This window comes from Pinus tabuliformis, chromosome 1_1 (assembly GCF_031772625.1).
Source record: "Pinus tabuliformis cultivar Carrire ecotype Pingquan chromosome 1_1, CPIR1, whole genome shotgun sequence".
Taxonomy (NCBI): Eukaryota; Viridiplantae; Streptophyta; class Pinopsida; order Pinales; family Pinaceae; genus Pinus; species Pinus tabuliformis.
Genome location: NC_142297.1, coordinates 327,118,937 through 327,141,731, shown reverse-complemented (window position 1 = coordinate 327,141,731; position 22,795 = coordinate 327,118,937). Strand labels below are relative to the sequence as shown.

The 22,795-nt window shown below is 38.4% G+C and overlaps 1 non-coding gene across 1 annotated transcript; it reads left to right on the top strand.

Moving 5' to 3' along the window:
• The first annotated feature begins 1,316 nt into the window (after positions 1-1,316).
• On the top strand, positions 1,317-1,388 carry TRNAV-UAC (transfer RNA valine (anticodon UAC)). The gene has a single exon. It is a non-coding gene; the product is annotated as a tRNA-Val (tRNA).
• Positions 1,389-22,795: the final 21,407 nt, after the last annotated feature.

Sequence of the window (22,795 nt, the reverse complement as noted above, 5' to 3'; positions counted from 1 at the left end):
GGGAAATAAGCTCTAACTGTTAGACCACTACCCAAATTCCAGTTATCTGCAATGGCAATAGTGACTCTAGATTTATTTGTATGAATAGCGACTTTGGCCATTTTCCTATTCGTTTCCTATGAATGATTTTGATTTTCAAACTCCAACTAGCTTGTTGTTAAGTTAATTAAAGATTTTATGACAAACTTATAGTTTTCAAAGCTCTTTTCTAAATCTATTTTCTTGAGCAAATTTATCTTTTTACTTTAGGTACTTTAGAATGCTACTTTGTGACATATGCTATGATATAATTGCCTAGATAAATAGACAGAAGCATTGTACAACATAATATTTTTTAAATCTAAAGAAACAATATTTCCAAATATAAAGTTTATTAATTAAGGACATCTTTTAGACTTCTTTGCTAAGTTATGATTATATTTCGGTAGGGGATTTTGTGTACGCTGATATTGTGTTGTCTCTTTGGTTTCTGTTAGGTAACAATGGTTAATAAGGAATGTGTTCTTGAGTAGAAAGCACACATCTTATTCTACTATCGACATGAAACTCCATGGTTTTCAAGCATGGCAACAAAAATGTAGATGTCAGTGGGATATCCAAAGTCCGTGTTAGACGAATTTAATACTAGTGATGATTTTGATTCCTTGTTAGATAAATAATGCCACGAGTCAAATTCAAGTAAACAGAAGCAGCTCAAGAATGAAGGTGAAGCTATTGCTTTATGTCCAAGTCAATTTCTTTTATTTGTTGGTTGTTGTCATGTTTTGAGTGCAGACTTTTGAATTTCCAAATTGCATGTTGGTTTATGTAAAGGGTATATATATATATATATAATTTTTTTATCATATGTCTTTAATGGTTTCCAGAGATCCGTGCTACATTTGCACATAAGTTTATATATCATTTAGATATCTAAACACCAAACAACAACAATACTGAGATTTTTCTTTCACTCAACCTACAACATATTGCATCTGTCTTCATCAATGTTATTTTTCCATATGCTATCCACTTATTACATTTCCATTGCAATATTTGGTGCATTTTCTAGTTATAGGTCATTTATAGATTATAAATGTTTTCAAAGTTTCACTTCTAATTGAGTATTCAACTGAACATATTGATTCTCTTATACATAATTATTTTTCCCTCCACCCACTTTTCATAACTTCCATAACCATTAGGTAGGGACCTGCAGCTTCGATGTTGCTTTGCTTGTTTAGTAAAATATTGCCGAGACTTTAATTTATTGAAAGTTGTAGAATTTACAATTTATGAAGTTTCAAGGTCTAATTTTTAAAAGTCTAATTCTTTAAAGGGTGCTAGCTCAATGGAAGAGCACCTGCTTTACAAGCAGGAGGTTGGTGGTTCGATTCCATCGTGCCCTAACATCCATATGGAATGGTGATGATAAATTTTTGGTGACGGAGGCTCTTTTGACCATCACCAAGGAGCTTTGGTCACATTTTTTGACCCTCACCAAAATATGAAATGGTGACGGTCAACGAATGCCACCATATATACACATCAATAGTGACGACTCGCAAAGGTCCGTAACCAAAAATCATTTTTGTTGATATGAAATGGTGACGGTTGTTTTCTGTCATTATAGTCATTATTCGTGACAGACTTTGAATGTCACCAAAACACTTATACTTCTGGCAATGTGGTTTTTGGTGACAGTCAACGAACGTCATCATATATATGCATCAATAGCGAGGTCATGAAAGATCCATCACAATAAATCTTTGTTGTTCATATGAAATGGTGACAGTCACTATCCGTCATTATAATTAATATTTGTGATGAACCTTGAATGTCACCATAACACCTATACTTTTGGCGACGTTCAGTTTTTGGTGACAGAGGCTATTCTTCGTCGCCATTTCTCATATGAAATGGTGACGGTCACTATCCGTCATTATAAATCATTATTTGTAACAGACTTTTAATGTCATTACAACACCTATACTTTTGGCGACGCCACCTTTGGTGACGTTAATTTTTTGGTGACGGAGGCTATGGTCCGTCACCATTGCTCATATGAAATGGTTATGGTCGCTATCTGTCATTATAAATCATTATTAGTGACAAACTTTGAATGTCACTACAACACCTATACTTTTGGCGACGCCACCTTTGGTGATGAAGGCTCTTTTGACCGTCACCAATGAGCTTATGGTGACATTTTTCGCCCCTCACCAATGTCTTTTTTTCTTGTAGTGAGAATCTGGGTAGTGAACTGCACTGCTTGGTCCTGAATTGATCGGATAGAGGATCCACACGACTTCTTACCAAGGCCATACTCTTTCTTTATTTTGTCAGCTAATTCTTTTTCCTTGGTTTTCCCTCCAAACTCCTTGGTAGGGCCCGCTACCTTATATGGCAACTTCATTATCCTATGAATCAACATGTCCATAATTGGGATGGGCTCCCCAAGTCATAGACACCCATCGTGCACCAACGCGAGGAGCTAGCGCACACACACTATGTTGATAGTTGAGAGGTGATAATGCGACACATAGAGCATGTATCCAACATGAGGCACAGAGTCGCAAGATGTCCCTTCACTAACCCGAACACGGTCTAGTTTGAGTTGTAGCTGAAAATCTCAGAGCTCCAATTAAAGTTGCAAACTACTACTCCCCCAGAAGTCTGAGAGCAACACGAAGCTATTATCAAATAAGAAATGGCCATATTGGAAGCTGCAGTCAAGGGCTGCACTCAGTTATTTGAATAGGCCATGGAATTATGGACCTCACTATAGGAGGATCCAACTCTACAGAAGATTGAAGCAGACATCAGAGAGAAGCAGAGACAATTTGATGAAATCAAGTCGACAGCGCGAACCTTAGCACCAATGAAAAGGTTTGCTAGATTACAGGAAGGAAAGCTCATCTAGAGTGAAATTGATGAGCTGCGTCGCAAGGAAGCGATCATATCTTCAAGGATGCAGCCTTAGGCGGATGAGGCCAGTTAGTTGACCTTGTCAGTGCATGGAAAACTAAAGGGGATGCAACAAACATAAAGGACCATTGGCCTTGTAGTTGAAGGCCCAATAATTGAAGCTTGAATTCAGTGAGCTATAGGCAAAGATCTAGGCACCACCAGTAGAGTGAATTGAGGAAAAGTCACGACTTTGTGTTGGGGGCCTGTTGAGACAGGGTCCCCTAGGGTCAATTTTGTAAAAGGTTTTGTTATCTATCTAAAGTCTCTGCATTTTGAGGAAGTGGAGCGTGAAGGTCGTAGGAGTCAAAGGGGATTTAGGAAGGTCAAAGCCCCTTAGTGTGTTACTAGTTAAAGATGTTTTGTGACCCACCCATGGTTCGTGCACCATGGTATTGTAATAAAAGAATCTATATAAAGGACTCATAGTGAGTCATAGGAGGTCAGATAAGAATTAAATATCTATGTTTGGGTAAGTGATCTAAGACATAAAAAGTTTTTTTTTCTGTACTTTAGGTGAAGGGGAAGGCTCCTACAGTTGTGTGCGCAGAGACCTTGGTAAATCTGCAGCTGAGTGCGTGGGGCCCTACAACTGTGTGCATAGAGAAGAAAGGGTTTGTAATAGAAGGATTGATCATAATAAATACTATTTTTGGGCCATATTGTTGTATCTATGACTTTCTATTTACTTATGCATTTTCTGTGTATTCGCTCTATTTTCTGTAATTATCTAAAGAAACACTTAACTGGTGCATGAAAGTAATAGATCTACTAGTTTACTTAATGATTTAAGGTAATTGACATAGGGTTAGAATCTGTTTCTATAATTTGTTGTAATGTCTGTATTTTAAGGGTTAGGGTTTGCGAAGGTCGCGTTAAAGCCCTAGAAGTAACAGAAGCCCATCACACAAACCTCTGGATGCAGAATCCTAGTTATGTCATCACCCAATACTGCTTCGGGTGAGGTTGTAGCCTGCACTACCCGAGTTGTTGCTGAAAGGGCCAGTGGTGAAGTGTTTTGTTAGTTGGCGCAACTAACTCTAAACCTGGGTCTAGACCCCCTTAAGCCAACACTAGGAAACTATTGTGTAAAGTTATAAAAATTTTGTTACTATTCCTATAGGTCCTAATAATGTGAAGGCAAAATATGCCATTATGTATATACTCAATGAGAAAGAGCTCGTTAAGCTAATGCATTGCAAGTAAACAAAGGATTTCTAGTAAAAACTTCAAAATAGACTCTTATGAAGGAAATGAAAAAGTGAAGGAAAAGTTTGAGAGCTTGAAAATGAGAGAGGATGAAAATATTGGTGAATAATTCCTTAGAGTTGAGGAAGTTGAAAACATGATCAAAGGTATAGATGACAAGCTCAAAGATGAAGTGGTCACTCAAAAGATCCTAAGGTCCCTACTAATGAGGCTTAAGGAAAAAATTTTAGCCATGAATAAATGCAAGACTTGAGTTCCCTCCCTATAGAAATGCAAGTTTTCCTTTCGTCCTCGCTTGTAAGGTCCAATTATATCTCCATGTGCTATAATTAGAACCTACACACATGACTAAAACAAGCAAAGGATCCAAAACAGCCAAGTAGCATAGTCTCACATCCCTATTCAATGAATCAAAAAGGCCTTGAAATACATGAGTGCAAACATAACACGAACAATTTAGGAAAACAAGATAACCTTTGTATTAATAGAAATAAGAGAGAGTTTACAACCATAAATGGTAGTTGATCTTGTAGAAGTCTCCCCAAGTTGACTTGTACTTCCTTGTCACAAAGCACACCTCAATGTCAACCCTAATTCATTAAGATGATCAAACCTTTATGTTCAAGGCAACAACATAGGGGCACTATCAATCTCCAAAAGCCAACCCTGCTGCTATGGATGGAAGTGAATTTATAAGAGAGGGATGGTAGTTTAGGATTTACCTTAATGGGCTTGAGATCCACATATGATGGGAGGATGAGCTCAAGGGATAACAGGTGGAGTATCCAAGTTAGGATCAGATAGGATTCAAGCTTCTTATCCATGGTAAATGGTTAAAACAACCCTTGGAAAATTCGAGAAGAGGAGGCTTCAAAATCATTTTTTATTTTCTTGAATTTATAGAATCTACGCACCTACTAAAGGGAGCAAAAAGTGATGATCAGTGCTGGTACAGAAGGGAGAAACCAGTGTTGAATGCACATGGATAAAGGGATAGGGTGCGCTAGGGATAAAAGCATTGGTTTTGAGCCATAAATCCTAGAAACTTAGAATTTTTGGAAAGGTCATGCTTGGGGACTTTGTGAAGGGATGATGAAAACATGTCCATGAATGTTGATTAATATGGTTTGCAGGCCTATTGACCAGATGTGACCAAATGGCTTATAATAGATTACCATGTAGAGTACAAAGCCTGAAACAACAACTCATGACTGAAGTTATTTACCTTGTGACGCGTCTAAATCAAGAACAACTGATCAAGATCATCATCTATTACAATACATTTTTAACATGATACCTTTTCTGAGGGAGGCATACCCATACTCAACACATATGCTAACATTACAGAGAGTGAACCCATGCTTGGATGACTGTTTGTATGATCATAACCATCATACTCTGTAATCTTGTATTAATCTTGAAATCGTAGCCTGTGGTCTTCTACCTTGTTCACCCAATTGTCCAACGTATGAGTCTAACCATGCAAATAAATGGGTTGAAGTTGAACATGGTAGAAACCATTTGATTATCGGATAGTGATGTAAGCCATTAACAAACATGAGAGAAACCACCGATGATGTTAATGGTTCTCAAGGTACCATAGTACAATCCATATGATGTGAATGAATGAGTTGAAATCGAACACCAGACAATATTTCGGTTGAATACCAATGATGAAAACATGTTGCCAAGAGTGAGGAAACTTTCCATTGATGTATGCAAGCTCCAAACTACTAATGGAGTTTCTAAGTCAACTTCCTAGATAATGAGCTGATGTCGACAGGAAGTGACCCATCATAGGAGGGTCTTGATGTATCCCCTATAAATGACATGAAACAAGTATCAAGATTTGAGACATAATGATGTTGATGTGGAACTGGTTTAGGAACGAAAGACATGAATGCCGGCTTAGGAGTATCATAATAGATATCAACTGAATGACTTATCTTGAACATATCATTGACACTAAATGGAGTAGGAAACATTGACCCAAAAATGAATATGAATGCTTTTGATATGGTGTGATGAAACAAAAAGACATGCATATTTCCTAACCTAACAGTCACAGAGATGGAGTGAAAAAGTGTCATGTTCAAAAGTGACTCAATGTCATAATAGGTTGAGTACCCTATTTTCCTAATTTCCCCAACCATTTATGGTTAGTACTTATTTATTTGTGAAAAGCTTGAGGGCGATAACATATGCTTGATCTATAAGTTCATCCTTCAGATGAATCCCTTTGAGTATTTTTAACGAACCCTGAGAAGGCGTGGTTTGGTCCCGTCATGTTCAACGAGTCCATCGTTGTTTGATGTTTTTACGATTCTAGCGAAGGCATAACTCATATCATTTTTCATGTTCAGAGAGTGTTAGCATCATGTTTACACATTCATGTCAGGTCAAGGATGCTAGTCCATCTTTTTAGTCAGTCATTATCATGAAAGGGGGGTGTTGTGTTCATCATAAGGATGGTCAAACCTAGGGAAATGTGTCATTTATATCCTTTTGCACAAACCTAAGTTTATGCAAAGTTTTACCTTATGATATGACCTATAGTAAAAAATCAAGTAGTGCTACGAAATGTTTTCGTAGCATAGCATTAGAAAAAAATTTCGTAGCACTTTTTGAAAAAAATTAAAATTTGATTTTCAACTCGTTAAACTTCCTTTCTGAGCATCCAAGTGGTGGTTTGTTAAATATCAGTCCTCTATTTTCCTAAAGTGACATTTTCCAAGAGTTTTGAGCCTATTTCAGTCATTTTTAACTAAACCCTAGTTTATTCTGTTTTGCCCAAAAATTGTTTTTCCTGCAAACCCACGATTGTTGTTTTCTAGTGCAGAAAGAAGGTAAATTGTTTTGCAGTCCCCTGTTGAGTTATTGCAAGGTCAGTAAAAGTGTTACAAGTGTTGGAGCTTGGAAAAATGGATTGTTCTTTATATGTGAATAGGTTCAAACCCGATGGAATGTACTTGGAAGTGTACCTTGAGATGCTCGACCTTTTAAGCAGTGGTGGTTGGGAACCAGTCTTTCAACGATTTAATGGATACAACCTTAGTTGGTTCCATGTATTCATCTTATATGTTGATGGTAATACAACTAGAATTAGGAAATTACAGTTCCATGTCACTGAAGAGTCAATTGTTCAAGCAACGAGGTTACCAACAGAGGGATAAAGGTGGTTTAAGAAGCAGAGGTTGCTGAGTGTAGATTTGAAATTCTTCCTGAAAGATGATTTCCAAACAAAATATTGGGATGTATGGGTACTACAAAGAAAACTGACACCTCAATGGGCTACAAAAATCACGACTATCCATCTGTTCTTCACCTGTGAGGGAGGTGTTCTAAAGCTTACATATACGACATGAGATTCCTCTGTCACTTAGAAGGTTTTAGGAAAATGAATTTGCCTTATTTCCTACATCAGAATTTAGTGAAGATGTGCACTAAAGCAAGAAATATACCTGAATTACAAGATCATGATATTTTTCATCACAATCTTATTAATATATTATATACCAATGAGCTAAATAAACATGTGGAACAATTAAGGAAAAGTAGGCAGAGGAACCCAAGCCCCCCTGTACCTAGAAGATTAAAAAGAGGTCAAAATAGAGTTATCCTCAAGCTGATGCCCATGAAACTAAAGGAGAATCTAGTTAAGCTTAGGTTGAAAAACATGAAGAGATCCCTGTCAAAATGTCTGAAGTTGAGGTTGAGGTTTATGAAGGAAGAACTAGAAGCCAACATGGGAATTTAGAAGAGGAGGAAATAAAATAGGAAATTTCAAAGAACAAAAAGGGTAAAAAAATCTCAAAACAAAAGATAAGAAAGTCGAGACAGTTAGGGTTTTGTGCAAGAGGCCTCACACTGGGCCTACTAACAAGCTTAGGTTGAACTTCAAGGCCAGAATGAATACAAAATACAAATAAGCAGTTGTCATCCTTGATGAATAAGAAAAAACAGACCAGGCTTGAGAAGGTAAAGAAAGACAAAGAAAAACATAGTATGTTGAGAAAGGAAAAAGAAAAACCCTAAAAACTGATAAATGTTCACCAAAGCCAGCTAGAAGGGTGACAAGGAGTAAAAAAAGGTCATGGCCTGAGGAGTACTATTCAACATGAGGAAAGAAAGGAGTAAAGAGGGGAAAGAGTTATACAGTTTTGGCATCAAGTTCATGCATTAGTTGGCTACAAGGATAGAATGCTAGTTTAGCTTCAGAGTTTAAGCTTGTATAACAACAAACTATTCCAAATCCTATCTTGCAGTAGATAGTTTGTTATTCTTCTAGGATACTAGCAGAAAAAGCATATAGCATCCCTTCTACTCTGTTTTCACTAGGGATTATGTACCATATTAGTGATCTGAATAGATCAGAGGATAGGGTTTTTTGTAATTTTGTCAGTTAAACTTTCAAAGACTATGTAAATATTTTGTAATTACTGATACCATACTTCAAGGAGCTGAACTCTATTGTAATTTCTATATATTGCATCAAGAATATGAAGAAAGGATTGGATTTTCTGAAAATTATAGTTTCACTATTTGTGTGTTTTGAATGCTTCAATCTTTTCATTTTCCAAGATCAGTAGATTCTAAACAATGATATAAAGATTCATGAGATAGTGGATGTTAGTATGTATCTATGTGTTTTTTAATTTCTCCTTCAATAATCTCATAAGTACATTTCCTATGAATGTTTGGAAAGTTAAATTAATTCATAATTCATTATTTTTTGATGCTCTATGTTAAGTTTTCAAAGGTTCTGATCTGAAATGATCATTCATTAAAACTGATGTAGAATTGATTAGCCATTATTGAATTGCATGTTAGCTGAAAAGTGCGGAAATCGAGGAAAACTGCTTGAGAAGATGACTTTACGACAGCTAAATAAATACAAGATAGATGCAAAACAGAATTGAAAATAGTAAAAACACAGTGCTAATAGACAAGAAGTTTGATTACGGAGTTCATCCTTGATGGACTACATCTCGGGGTCCGCTTTCAAGATGGGCCACTGCTTTATTAGGATTGAAATAGGAGAAGTTGATTACACAGAGAAAATATCAAACTGAATGTGCATGCAGGCACTTCTAATAACTTTCAACAAATAGCCCTCTGAACCAGCTTTCCAACTCTTGTCACGGTTCCCAATTCTGACTCTAGATGCTCCTGTTACACTGAAAACAAAATTGCCTATGACCTCCAGAAACTGCAAATGAAAACCAAAACCACTCCTCTTGCTCAATGAAGGAAACATTAACCTTTTAAAGGCCTTGAAGTTCATGAAACCACCTTGGGCTGGCTTGTAGATGCATTTGGTTGTATTTGGATAGGTTTACAAGTTCAGTCTTGTGGTTTAGTGCCACCTAGGCTAGGTTAGCATGGTCACCAAATTAATTCCAACCATAAACTGTTCCAAAAACCCAAAAATAACTATATTATAAAGTTTTCCCCACTGGTGGTTAGGTTGACGACACGGAGTTGTTAACCACCCATGTGATAAGGTTGTCAAACAAACCATAGAATTCCACTGTTGTAGGTCACGTCTTGCGGTTCCACTAACAACAAGCTGCTAACGGTTTTACTAACCTATTAATATGCCGAGGTTTACGCGGTGCATTTCCGATGCAATTAGGGTCTGCAGTTACGGTTAACCCTGACAGTTCATTCACATGGTTGCGGTCCCTGCACGGTTTAACTTCACAGTGTGGTCCCGAACCCATTTATTAACATGCCTAAACCTGATCACATGGACATAGTCCCCGCGTGGTTTAGGCCTGCGGTTATGTAACTATTATGTAGTTTTTATAAAGTTTTTTTATGTATTGCAATATGTTTCACATCTGAGGATCTTTAGGTTAGGTTTTTGTGTCATAGTTTGTTCTTGTTTAGAACTAGGCTTGATACATAGTATTAATGTGGTAGGTTAGGTTTTAGATTTTAACATAGGTTTTGAATCATAGTTAAAATACCGTAGCTCATGACCCGTTTTAATGAACCACATTAAAACCAATTGTTACATTGTGACATTTCCACCATGAGACCTTATTGACAAAACCAAACCTAAGAGAATTAAAAACACTGGCGAAATTGACAAGGCTGAAGAGAACCTAACTTCTATGGGTACATTGGATTGACAGATCCTCCTCGATCAATCCTCTCCACTTGAAATCTTTTGGACCACAAAAGTTTGATTTTAAGCAGATACCAGGTGAGGGTACAGTTCCCTCACCTTTCCAATCTACATCCACCTTACCTTGCTCGGATTCATGCCCTTGAGTCCTACTTGAAGATATTCAACATCTCCACGCCTCGAAGATCGAATCTTCCTATCCAAGATGATATCTTCCTGCAACTCATTCATGTACTCAAGTGCCAAATCATCAATAGTTGGAATCTGTGTATCTTCCTCGGGATCCATGATCATTGGAGGTTCATACAATTTCATATTTTCCACACTTACAACTGAGTAAATTCGCATGTAAGGAGGTAAATTTAATTGAAAATCATTATTTCTAATCCTTTCCATAATCTTGAAAGGGCCATACTTGATGGGTTTCAGTTTCTTTCCTTCTCCTTTCAACCTGTCTTTACTGATATACAACCATACCTGATCGCCGACCTGGAAATGATGATCGACTCGATGCTTGTCATGACGCATTTTGTATTTGGCCTAACTCTTCTCTAACTGATCCTGCAATGCTGCATGTATCTGTTGTATCCGTTGAATGACCTTAACTTCTTTGCTTGCATCATCATGTTCACCCACTTTGTCCTCTTCACCAAACATGAAATCCATTGGTGACTTCAGTAGATACCCAAAACATGTTTCAAATGGCGACCGATTAGTAGTTGAATGTGTTAGCCTCCTATTCCAATAGGTTTCATATTTCATGATTGACTGTTTTACATGCCAAATATGTCATCTTTTCATGCTGCAAGGTTCCATATTTCCAAGAAGTTCCATTTTTGAAGAATCATACCATTTTTGAAGAGTTTTACAGTTAAGGGAAGGCCAAACAGCTTAATTTTGGCTTCCCTAGGTTTCAATTTCTTGTTGTAGAATATAGAGAATGAATATCTGTCCAAACAGCTTAATCTTGGCATATTTGTAGATAGGTAGAGAAACAAGGGTGCTCAACAGCTTAATCTGAGCCCCTGGATGCAATAAGTGTAGATTTAGATAGGAGGAAAGCAAGAAGAAAAGAATGAAAAGCTGGGTATGCTAGTTCAAGTGCACCCAAACCAAAAAGAAGATAAAATGCTAGGTAAGTAGGCTGGGTAGGTAGTTTTGAGGTTGTAGAATCAATGATTGTGATCAGTTTTGTGTTTTCAAGTGTTAAATCTATTCAGATCACAAGTACAAGGCAAAATCCATTTGGAGCAGCTCAAGCGAGGCATGTCTAACTTCCCCTTCTTCCTTGTCCCCAAATCACTCACTAATTCCCCCAAAGAGGTCAAGATCTGCTTGACATCTCTTAGTTTCATCATGTTCCATAAACATTTGCCTAAGCAGAGATCTGCTTTACTTAGGAGTGCTCATATCTCATTATATAAGTCCTATTTCCCCTTTGAAGCCTAAGATTTCTATCCTTAGCGTTTTTCTGATCAAAATCCATATTAACTTCTAACATTATTATATAAATCCCATGAATTCTCCCTTCCCCTTACTAAAATATGTATAAAACTCCTCTATGTATATATCCCCTCCCTCTGGTTGAAAAATAACCATAAGTATGCTTGGGAATTGCTAAGTTTGCCTGAAACTTGGCAAGAACCCTCTTTTTCCTCCTTAAACCATCTTCCTATGCATTCAGACCCCTTCCGATGCATTAACTACCCCTTCAAATGCAGCAAAGTCCACCTCCGATCTCATATTTTCCCTTCCGACTTCATAAAAACCCTCTTTCCATGCTTCGGACCCCTTCCGATGCATTAACAACCTTCCTCCGATTTCATTAAACCTTTTTCAAGGCATGAAAACCCTTCTGATGCATTAAAAACCCTTTTTAATGCACTAAACCCTTCCTTCGATGTAAAAATCCCTCATTTTTGCCTCAAAAACCCTCTTCCGATCGCATTGGACTCCTTCTGATTGCGAAATCATTCCTCCGATCATATTATGCTTTGGCCGAATTATAAAACATGCCTCCGATCAAAATTTCCCCCCCCCGAAGTGATATCGCTGTCGGAGGTGGCAATGGCATTATTGGCCCTTTTACGCATGCTCTGATATCACTCCGCCGATGTGATTTCAGCGATCAGCAGTCGCAATGGTTGTTGGCCCATATGTATACCCCCATCCCTCTCCGCCGATGCGATATCGCTATCGCACCCGACGGCGATATCGCTATCGCAATGCTTCATTTCCATATATACCGCATATCCCGCTTTACGTTCAAACTTAAGTTTTTTTATAAAATTTGATTTATAACGTAAGACCCCGCATTTTCATCTATCGCATGCCTTATCGCAACTCCCCCGATGGTAAAGCGCAGATGTGTTCATAGCCATCCATCGTCCCGCCAGGATCAACGGTTTGGATCTTTTCGGCGATCGCCCATTTCGGCAATCGCACATATGTAAATCCCATGTCCCCACCGATTGCCGAAATGCCGAGTTAATCTCAGCCATCCATCGGGCCCGCTCATCCAACGGTCCATGTTTTATTGCATCAACCCCATATATGGCCCCGACTAGCGGAGCCGAAATATTATAAAGGCACGGCATATATATTTTTCAGGTCCGTAAAGGCCCCTTGTACAACGAAAAGGGAAGGCTCCGATATGCCGGAGCCGAAAAACAATAAAATGGAGCATAAGGATTTCGGGTCCACGGACCCGTTCCATTATAATTCCGTCGATTTAGGTTTCAACGGATGGGCCAGACCCGATTTCAAATAAAGAGGGCCTTAATGCATTTTCGGGTCCGTATGGTATTTCGCTCGTCGAAGGTTTTATGTGTTTGGACCACCGATCCGCCGATCGTCGATTTAGTGCCAGCCGTTGGATCGGCCTGCACCGGATCCAATGGCCAGGATTTAATCTTTGCTGCAGTGTTGCTCCCGCTCCGGATTTTTGCGATTTTTGCGTGTAAATGGGCATTTTGCCTGTTATAAAGTAAAAGGCAGCATTTTTTCATATTTTCACATATATGCCTGTACGCGCTCCCGATAAAGGAATTCATGCATTCCTTTGCCATTTTGATCGCTCCAAAGCCCAGATTTTGCTCCAGAAAGCTGGCACGGCCCAGCACAGTCATCAGCATGCAGATCCTCCTCCATTTCGCAATCATTTCTTCAGTTTTGGCTGTATTTTGATCGGCTAGCGCCGATAGCACCCCAAGGACCACAGAAAGCATTTGCAGCAATTATTTTTGCCTCGAAAGGGCAGAAAAGGGGCGATTTGACAGTTTCAAGAATATCAAGGGAGAGAAAGTGGCCCGATTCAAGTATTAAAGAGTATCAAAGGAAAGATAAATCCCAGATTCAGTTAAAGAGTATCAGTGGAGCGGCGAAGAGTATCATATTGACAATATCAAAGCAGGCGAACATTAAAAGCCTCCATCAAAGTCAAAGAAAGCGGTGAAAGCCCATCAAGGCTCTCAGATTAGTGCTTAAAGAATTTAAAGCCACCGAACAGCAATGGATCAGAGACCAATGCGCAGTTATGGCTAAATGAACAGCACAGAGCCACAAGGAGAGATTTCAACTCATTTTTGAGGCAGTTGCCCCAGCACAGCATTACATAGATAGTTTTGCATTAATTTCAGGAGAAGATTAGATTAAAGAACTCATTTTCCCTCAGATTTGTTTAAGATCTGCTGTAACAGATATTTTTGGATATTTTCTCTATATATACCACCTTGATTCATTGTTTAAAGGGTTGGTTTGTTGATAATCCTCATTCTAGACTTGCGCTGTAAGCTTGAGAGTTTCTATAATCATAGACTGCTGGAATGCTTTGGATGAAGAACTGTCTGTTGTGTTATTGAATGGCTAAAGAGTGACTGTGGAATTCCTCTGCTACTGCATGTCTCAATAAGTTTTCCTCACCTCTATTTTCAGTTTAATGTTCGCTATATCATCTATGTGTCATGATCCAAATAGCAAGAAAGAAGAATAGCTTAGGATTTGCTTGACTGCACTCTATGCTCAGTTCTTGTTATTTCTATATGTTTTCTTCAGAAATGGTTATGAACATGCATACTTAAATGATCATGTTTACCCTGTTTCTTTCACATATGACTGTTTTTTAGGAATTCTTGACTGCTCCTAGATAAACTGTCATTCACCTTCCCTCTCTGTTAGCTAATGAAAGATTCTTACTTGCCTTTCATCTCTGACCTTCGTTCCATCTTTATTCCAGCTTGATATTGTTCTATGTGTAGCTATCCTGCTCTGTATTCTTCTTGTGACCAAAAAAACGCAACATCAAGCCCTAATCCATGACTCCATGCCCAATGGTTTGAACTTCTCACACTATGCATCCCAACTCTGCTTGAAAGAATCCTCCTTCCCACCAAAATCAAAACAACACCCAAGAACATCATAACTAGCCTAAAATCAACCCAAAACAAAGCTAAATTATAAAAGAGAGAGCCCTCTCTGATTGCAGGTAGGCTAGGACCTGCAGTCCAAAGATTGGTTTGTGGTTACCTCGGTCGTATCCCTTAAGGAGCCAAGGGACAACCTGAGTGATAACATCATTGGCGACTCAACTGGGGACCTTATTTAGAAAATTCCAAAAAACAAGTTAGAAGCTGGCTCCCAAGAATAAAACACATAATACTAGGTCAAATCCATACCCAAATCCACCAGCTGTTTTTGAAAATCCCAATTTAATCCCTAGAAACCTTAGCAAACAAAACCAGGAAGAGTTTGCTGGTTCTAGCCCTGAAACAGTTCAGCTAAGCTTTTTTCCAACCCCTGTTAAAGTTTTGTTTCGTTCAACCCCTACTTCCCCTTGTTCGTCATCCACCTCTCCAAGCACCTTTTCCACACCTCCATTCACTGCACATACTACCACTACCACCACTGTTGTCACAGCTGTTCCAGCTGTTCCATTTATCCCTGCTGTTCCACTTATCCCTATAAATATGGCCAACAGATATGCACCTTTACAGTTACCTGCAAACCCAAGAGCTATGCCTTAGTATTATCAAACCAAAATCACATATTTTGATGGTACTGGTTCTTGCACAACCCTGCAACATACCAAGAAAATGCAGGACTATTTTGAGAGTTATGAAATAGATGATGATAGTGTAAGAATGAAGATTTTTGTCCAAAGTTTAACAGGAGATGTAAGGCCCTGGTTTAGAGCTCTTCTTGCAAATTCCATATCTGACCCAGAGGCCCTTTACCAAACATTTCTCAACAGATGGGAGAAAAGGAAAGATCCACTGCACATTCTAGCTAAATATGACACTATCAAAAGAGGCCCTCAAGAAACTGTCTTAGACTATTGTGCCAGGTTTAACAATGTTTACAACGCTATTCCACAAAACCTTAGACCTCCACCTGATTTAGCCATATACAAATTCCCTGATGGATTTGATTCAGACATGGATTATTAGTTAAAGGAAAGAGCCCCTCAAACCTTAGCAGACATGCAGAATGTAGCTATTAGTGTGGAGGCAAATCTGATTTCCAAACGAAATAGAGCAAGAGCTGAGAGAAGAACTACTTTTAAAGATGAACCTTCAGCCTTTGAGCAAAAATTGGATACAATCATCAAAGGTATGGACATCTTTGAAAATAGAATGGGAACCATGGAAAGAAAAACATCATGGGAAGGACAGCAAAACAATCCTATCAGAAATCCAAACTTTAGGAAAAACCAAAACCCAAATGTTGGAAGGGCTAGCCCCGACCATGATATAAGACCTCCTTTTCATGAAAACTATGCCGAAGCATCAACATCTAGTGAGCCAACCGAGGACTCTCATATCAACTTGATGGGTTTGAAGAGTGAACAACAAGTATTTCTAACCCAAGAAGACCAAGATGACCATGATATAAATCAATTTCAGACCAAGTCTGGAGAGTCATTTGACTTCAAACAAGGCTATGATGCAGCTGTCTACGAAGTCCATAAACAATACAAATTGAGAACAAGAACCATTGAGGTGTCTGATCCCCTCAAGCCAAAGGATTCCAAGCAGCCTAAGAAAGTAAAAGACAAGGCCGCTATCACAGAACCTGCTGATAAAATAGACCCAAAATTAAAAGAAGTGACCATAGAGGATGTATCTGACATGCAACCCTCTAATAACCAGCCTTTTCTATCCTTTCCCTCAAAAGACAATGTAAACAGCACTCCTAAAAGCCTTCCCAAAACAGAAAAATCTCAAGAAATCACTGATAACCAGGAGAAGATCACTGAAGATACAATTGAAAAGGGAAAATCTGCCAGTCACAATACTAAAACACAGTTAGAAAAACCTTTTGATTTAGAAGTAGAAATTGGGAATTTAAAGATATCTATTCCTCTCTCTGAGCTTTCCAAACATGATGTATATAGACAGCAAATCAAAAGATCGCTGCAAATACCAGAGAACAGGGATGATGTTAATGTCCTAAATGATCAACCTAAGCTACTTTTCGGACTTGAAGTCGATGGCAAATCAGCACATGGAGCTGTTCTACCCTTTTATGTCAGCCTACACATACATGATAAAGTGTTGCACAATGCTATGTTTGATTCAGGTGCTTCACACAATCTAATGCCCAAAGCTGTAATGGAGAAGCTAAACCTTGAGGTTACTAGACCATACAAAGACTTATTCTCATTTGATTCTAGTCAAGTCAAGTGTTTAGGCTTAATCAAAGACCTTTGTGTGTCTTTAGTCCAATTTCCCAACAAAACAATCCTAATGGATGTGGTGGTTGCTGACATTCCACCAAAGTATGGCATGCTGTTGTCAAGATCTTGGGGAGCAAAACTCCAAGGATCTCTCCAATTAGACCTCTCTTATGCCACTATATAAGTCTTTGGGCAACCAAAGAGACTGTATAGGGAAACACTTATGAAATATGTGGTAAGTAGTGAGGAAAAGCCCCAAAACTTTCCAATTTACTCAATCCATTCTGATATGGATTCATTTATCTTGTTTAATGATGATATGTCTCCTTCCATTGATGATGAGCGTTTGGCTTTAGAACAAGAAGCATGCATGAATGAGGAATCGGTTGCCCATACCCATGAAACTGTCAAAACAATCAATGCAACCAGCACACAAGAGGAACTCAATAAAACAGAAAATTCAAATCTGCCCACTCCTAAAATGGCTGAAACTCTCAATACTAACCAAGAGCAAGAAATCCTATGGTATTTTGAGTTTGATGGTTTAGTTAATAAGCTAGGAGCAGGGGCAGGAGTGTGGATCCATAATACACAAAACAATCATGCAGAGGGTCATGCTTAGAGATTAAATTTCAGATGTACTAACAACATGGCAGAGTATGAGGCTCTCCTTTTAGGCCTTAAACTTCTCAAAGCTCTAGGAGCTGCAAAGGTGTCCATTCTAGGTGACTCTAATTTAATCATACAACAAATGAAAGGAAACTTTGTTACCAATGAAAATAGGCTGAGAGCTTATAGGATTGCTGCCACATAAATACTTGACACCTTCACCGAATGCAAGCTTGCCAAAATTCAAAGAAGCCATAATCTACATGCACACAGCCTAGCTACTTTTTCTAGAACTTGTAAGCTACCTTTTGAGCCCAATCACCATTTCTCAGCTGAAATAAAGCACATGCATGTTGTCCCAAACAATGTCAAAGACTGGCAAGTCTTTGAAAGTGATGCACAAATTAACAATTTCTTGACTTTACAACACGAATTCTTAAGCTTAAACATCAATGAAGATGCCATGGATGACCCACAACAGCAAATAAGCCAAACTGAGCAAACCATAACAGCTGAAGCAGAAAATCAAATGCTGCACCCAACCATTTTTGATGAGAAAAACATGCAAGATCTGAAGCAAATGCATTTAGAAGAAATAGCTGAAACAGAGGTCGAAATCATTGATTTAAAAGACAATTTTCTACCTGCTGGCCTCACTCCATTAGAAGACATATTTGATTCAAACGATGTCCCCAAAAAGCCAAAGATGCAACCATTAAACATTGTTGTGGAAGACTGTAATATTGGGACAGCAGAGAAGCCCAAAATGATTAAACTGTCCAAGTCTTTGCCTCCTGATCAAAAACCAAAATATGTTGACTTGTTTAAAGAGTTCCAAGATGTTTTTGCCTGGAGTTATGAGGACCTTAAGTCCTATGACACTTCAGTCATTCAACATACCATTCCTTTGAAATCAAATCAAAAGCCTTTCAAACAAAAACTAAGGAGAATCAATCCTGTGCTTCTCCCCTTGATTGAGAAAGAAGTGAAAAGAATGTTTGAGGCTGGTATCATAGCACCCATCAGATTTTCAGAATGGGTATCTAACTTAGTGCCCACAAGGAAGAAAACATGTGAGATTAGACTATGTGTGGACTTAAGAAATCTGAACCAAGTCTCCCTTAAAGACCACTACCCATTGCCAAAGATGGATCATATTCTACAAAGAGTAGTGGAGTCTTCCAGAATTTCTTTGCTAGATGGTTTTTCAGGTTTTAATCAAATACTTGTTCACCCAGATGACCAAGACAAGACAGCCTTTACAACACTGTGGGGAACCTTTAAATATGTGAAAATGCCTTTCGGAATTAAGAATGCAGGTGCCACTTTTCAAAGGGCAATGGACATTGCCTTTGCCAAAGAAATCCATGATTTCTTAGTAGTCTACCTTGATCACCTTACTCCTTTCTCAAAATCCGATCAAGAGCACCTTAAACACCTAAGGCAAGTGTTCCTAACCTGTAGGAAATATGGCATTTCCTTAAACCCCAAGAAATCACTGTTTGTCCTAGAGGAAGGCAAATTTCTAGGCCATATCATTTCAAAATATGGAATTAGAATAGATCCGGAAAGGATCCAAGCCATTTTGCAAATCCCCTATCCAAGAAACATCAAAGAATTGCAAGCGTTCCTAGGAAATATCAATTTCCTAAGGAGATTTATCCCAAACTTGCCCGAGCTGATAAGAATGCTAAATAACATGTTAAAGAAGGATTCCAAGGTAAAATGGACTTTAGAGGCCAAGCAAGCCTTTGAGGGCATAAAATCTGCCTTAACCCAAGCCCCAGTCCTCATAAGTCCTCAATTTGATAAAGATTTCATCATTTTTTCATTTGCTTCCCAACACACCATTGCTGCTGTCCTTTTGTAGAAAGATGATCAGGGAAATGAAAAGCCAATTGCATTTTTCAGTCGAGCCCTTAGAGATGCACCCTTGAAGTATCAAATCATGGAGAAGCAGGCCTATGCCCTTGTTAAAGCAATCAAATATTTTAGAGTTTACATTTTATATTCACATGTGATTGCTTATGTGCCAAATGCTGTTGTAAAAGACATATTAACTCAAGAGGGCATAGAAGGCAAAAGAGGCAAACGGATTGCCAATATCCTTGAGTATGACATTGAGATAAAACCCACCAAGCTCATAAAGGGACAAGGTTTAGCCAAACTGATGTCCGAAACGAATTTTCAAGCCCTAGACATAAATGAACTCAATAACGAACAGGAGCTGGCGACTCCACAGATCAGTGAAGCTTTTTTGAAATCCCCATGGTATGCTGATATTTTTTTTATATTGTTAAACCTGTTTGCTCCCCCAGGGTTGTACAGAACCAAAAAGAGATTTTTAAAGATGAAAGCATCAAGGTTTTGTGTCTTAGATGGTGCCCTGTTTTGGAAAAATCATGAAGGAATATTGCTTAATTGTCTAACTTTGAATGAAATTGACAATGTTATGAAAGAATTCCATGCAGGGGACTGTGGAGGGCACTTATATTGGAATTCCACTACTGACAAGATACTAAGGGCTGGTTACTATTGGCCCTCTTTGTTTGTTGATGTGAGAAAGTTTGCTGTTTCATGCCACAAATGCCAAATCTTTTAAGGCAAAAGAAAGCTGCTGCCCTTGCCCCTTAAGCCCATTTCAACCGAGAAGCCTTTTCAATAATGGGGTCTTGATTTCATTGGAGAAATCCATCCATCCTCTTCTGGCCAACATAAGTGGATTCTAACAGCCACAAATTACTTCACCAAGTGGATTGAAGCCATCCCATGTAGGCAAGCCAATGACTCCACCATTATCCAATTCCTTGAAACCAACATTTTGTCCAGATTTGGTTGTCCTGAGAAGATCATTACAGATAACGCTGCTGCCTTCAAATCCAAGAAAATAATCAGTTTTTGCCATAAATTTCATATTACCTTAGGCCACTCCACAACCTATTACCCTCAAGGTAATGGTTTAGCCGAGTCATCCAATAAAAGCCTCATCAATATCATCAAGAAGGTCTTAGAGGAGAACAAGAAGAACTGGCACAAAAAGCTTGTGAATGCCCTATGGGCAGACAAATTGTCAACCAAGAGATCCATTGGGATGAGCCCATATGAGTTAGTCTATGGCATGGAGGCCAAGTTCCCCTCTTCTTTGGGAATCCCTGTTATCAAATTGCTGCAAGAGATTCAAGCATAGCCAAATGATATCCAGAGAAGAATAAACCAAACCATCCATTTGTAGCAAACAAGAGAGCAAGTGTACGACAAAGCTCAGATTTTACAAGAGAAGCTTAAGAAAATGTTTAACAAAAGAACCAAGGCTAAAGATTTCTACATAGGCAACAAAGTCTTAAGGTGGGATTCAAGAAGAGAGGACAAAGGGAAACATGGAAAGTTTGATTTCCTGTGGAAAGGCCCCTTTATTATTTCTGTTGTTCAAGGCAACAATACATATTTTCTGAAGAGCTTGGATGGCACAGAAGCTGAAGAAGGCCCTGTCAATGGCCGAATGCTAAAGCACTATCATGATCCCTTTTGTTGAACACAACACAACTCTGTATTATATTTGTACATAAATACTTGTATTATCAACACTTTTATTTTAATATTTGCAGTAGGCCGATAAGAGGGAACAACGCAGCAAATTTTGAAGGAAAGATCAAAGAAAGCTCCATTTCAGATCTCTGTTTTTTGAAATAATTCTAAAGAAGTACTCAAGCAGATTTCAAGAAGTTTACAAGCACCCAAAGGGTAAGAAGCAGAGCTGTAATTTTTCTGCAATTTAGCTCAAAAAGGATACTGCATATCAGCTTATAAGAATTCAGTCAAAGGCATTGAGAAGAAGGAGAATTTCAGTTTACAGCAACAATTGAAGATCAAGTCATTCTAACCTGCTGTTCTTGGCTTTTCATTTTGAAAAAACCATCCCCAAGTGGAGCCACTGTTAGCCTCCTATTGCAATAGGTTTCATATTTCATGATTGACTATTTTACATGCCAAATATGTCATCTTTTCATGCTGCAAGGTTCCATATTTCCAAGAAGTTCCACTTTTGAAGATTCATGCCATTTTTGAAGAGTTTTACAGTTAAGGGAAAGCCAAGCAGCTTAATCTTGGCTTCCCTAGGTTTCAATTTCTTGTTGTAGAATATAGAGAATGAATATCTGTCCAAACAGCTTAATCTTGGCAGATTTGTAGATAGGTAGAGAAACAAGGGTGCTCAACAGCTTAATCTGAGCCCCTGGATGCAATAAGTGTAGATTTAGATAGGAGGACAACAAGAAGAAAAGAATGAAAAGCTGGGTATGCTAGTTCAAGTGCACTCAAACCAAAAAGAAGATAAAATGCTAGGTAAGTAGGCTGGGTAGGTAGTTTTGAGGTTGCAGAATCAATGATTGTGATCAATTTTGTGTTTTCAAGTGTTAAATCTATTCAGATCACAACTACAAGGAAAAATCCATTTGGAGGAGCTCAAGCGAGGCATGTCTAACTTCCCCTTCTTCTTTCTCCCCAAATCACTCACTAACTCCCCCAAAGTGGTCAAGATATGCTTGACATCTCTTAGTTTCATCATGTTCCATAAACATTTGCCTAAGCAGAGATTTGCTTTACTTAGGAGTGCTCATATCTCATTCTATAAGTCCTATTTCCCCTTTGAAGCCTAAGATTTCTATCCTTAGCGCTTTTCTGATCAAAATCCATATTAACTTCTAACATTATTATATAAATCCCATGAATTCTCCCTTCCCCTTACTAAAATATGTATAAAACTCCTCTATGTATATATCCCCTCCCTCTGGTTGAAAAATAACCATAAGTATGCTTGGGAATTGCTAAGTTTTCCTGAAACTTGGCAAGAACCCTCTTTTTCCTCCTTAAACCATCTTCCTATGCATTCGGACCCCTTCTGATGCATTAACAACCCCTTCAAATGCAGCAAAGTCCACCTCTGATCTCATATTTCCCTTCTGACTTCATAAAAACCCTCTTTCCATGCTTCGGACCCCTTCTGATGCATTAACAACCTTCCTCTGATTTCATTAAACCTTTTTCAAGGCATGAAAACCCTTCTGATGCATTAAAAACCCTTTTTAATGCACTAAACCTTTCCTCCGATGTAAAAATCGCTCATTTTTTCCTCAAAAACCCTCTTCTGATCGCATTGGACTCCTTCCAATTGCGAAATCATTCCTTCGATCATATTATGCCTTGGCCGAATTATAAAACATTCCTCC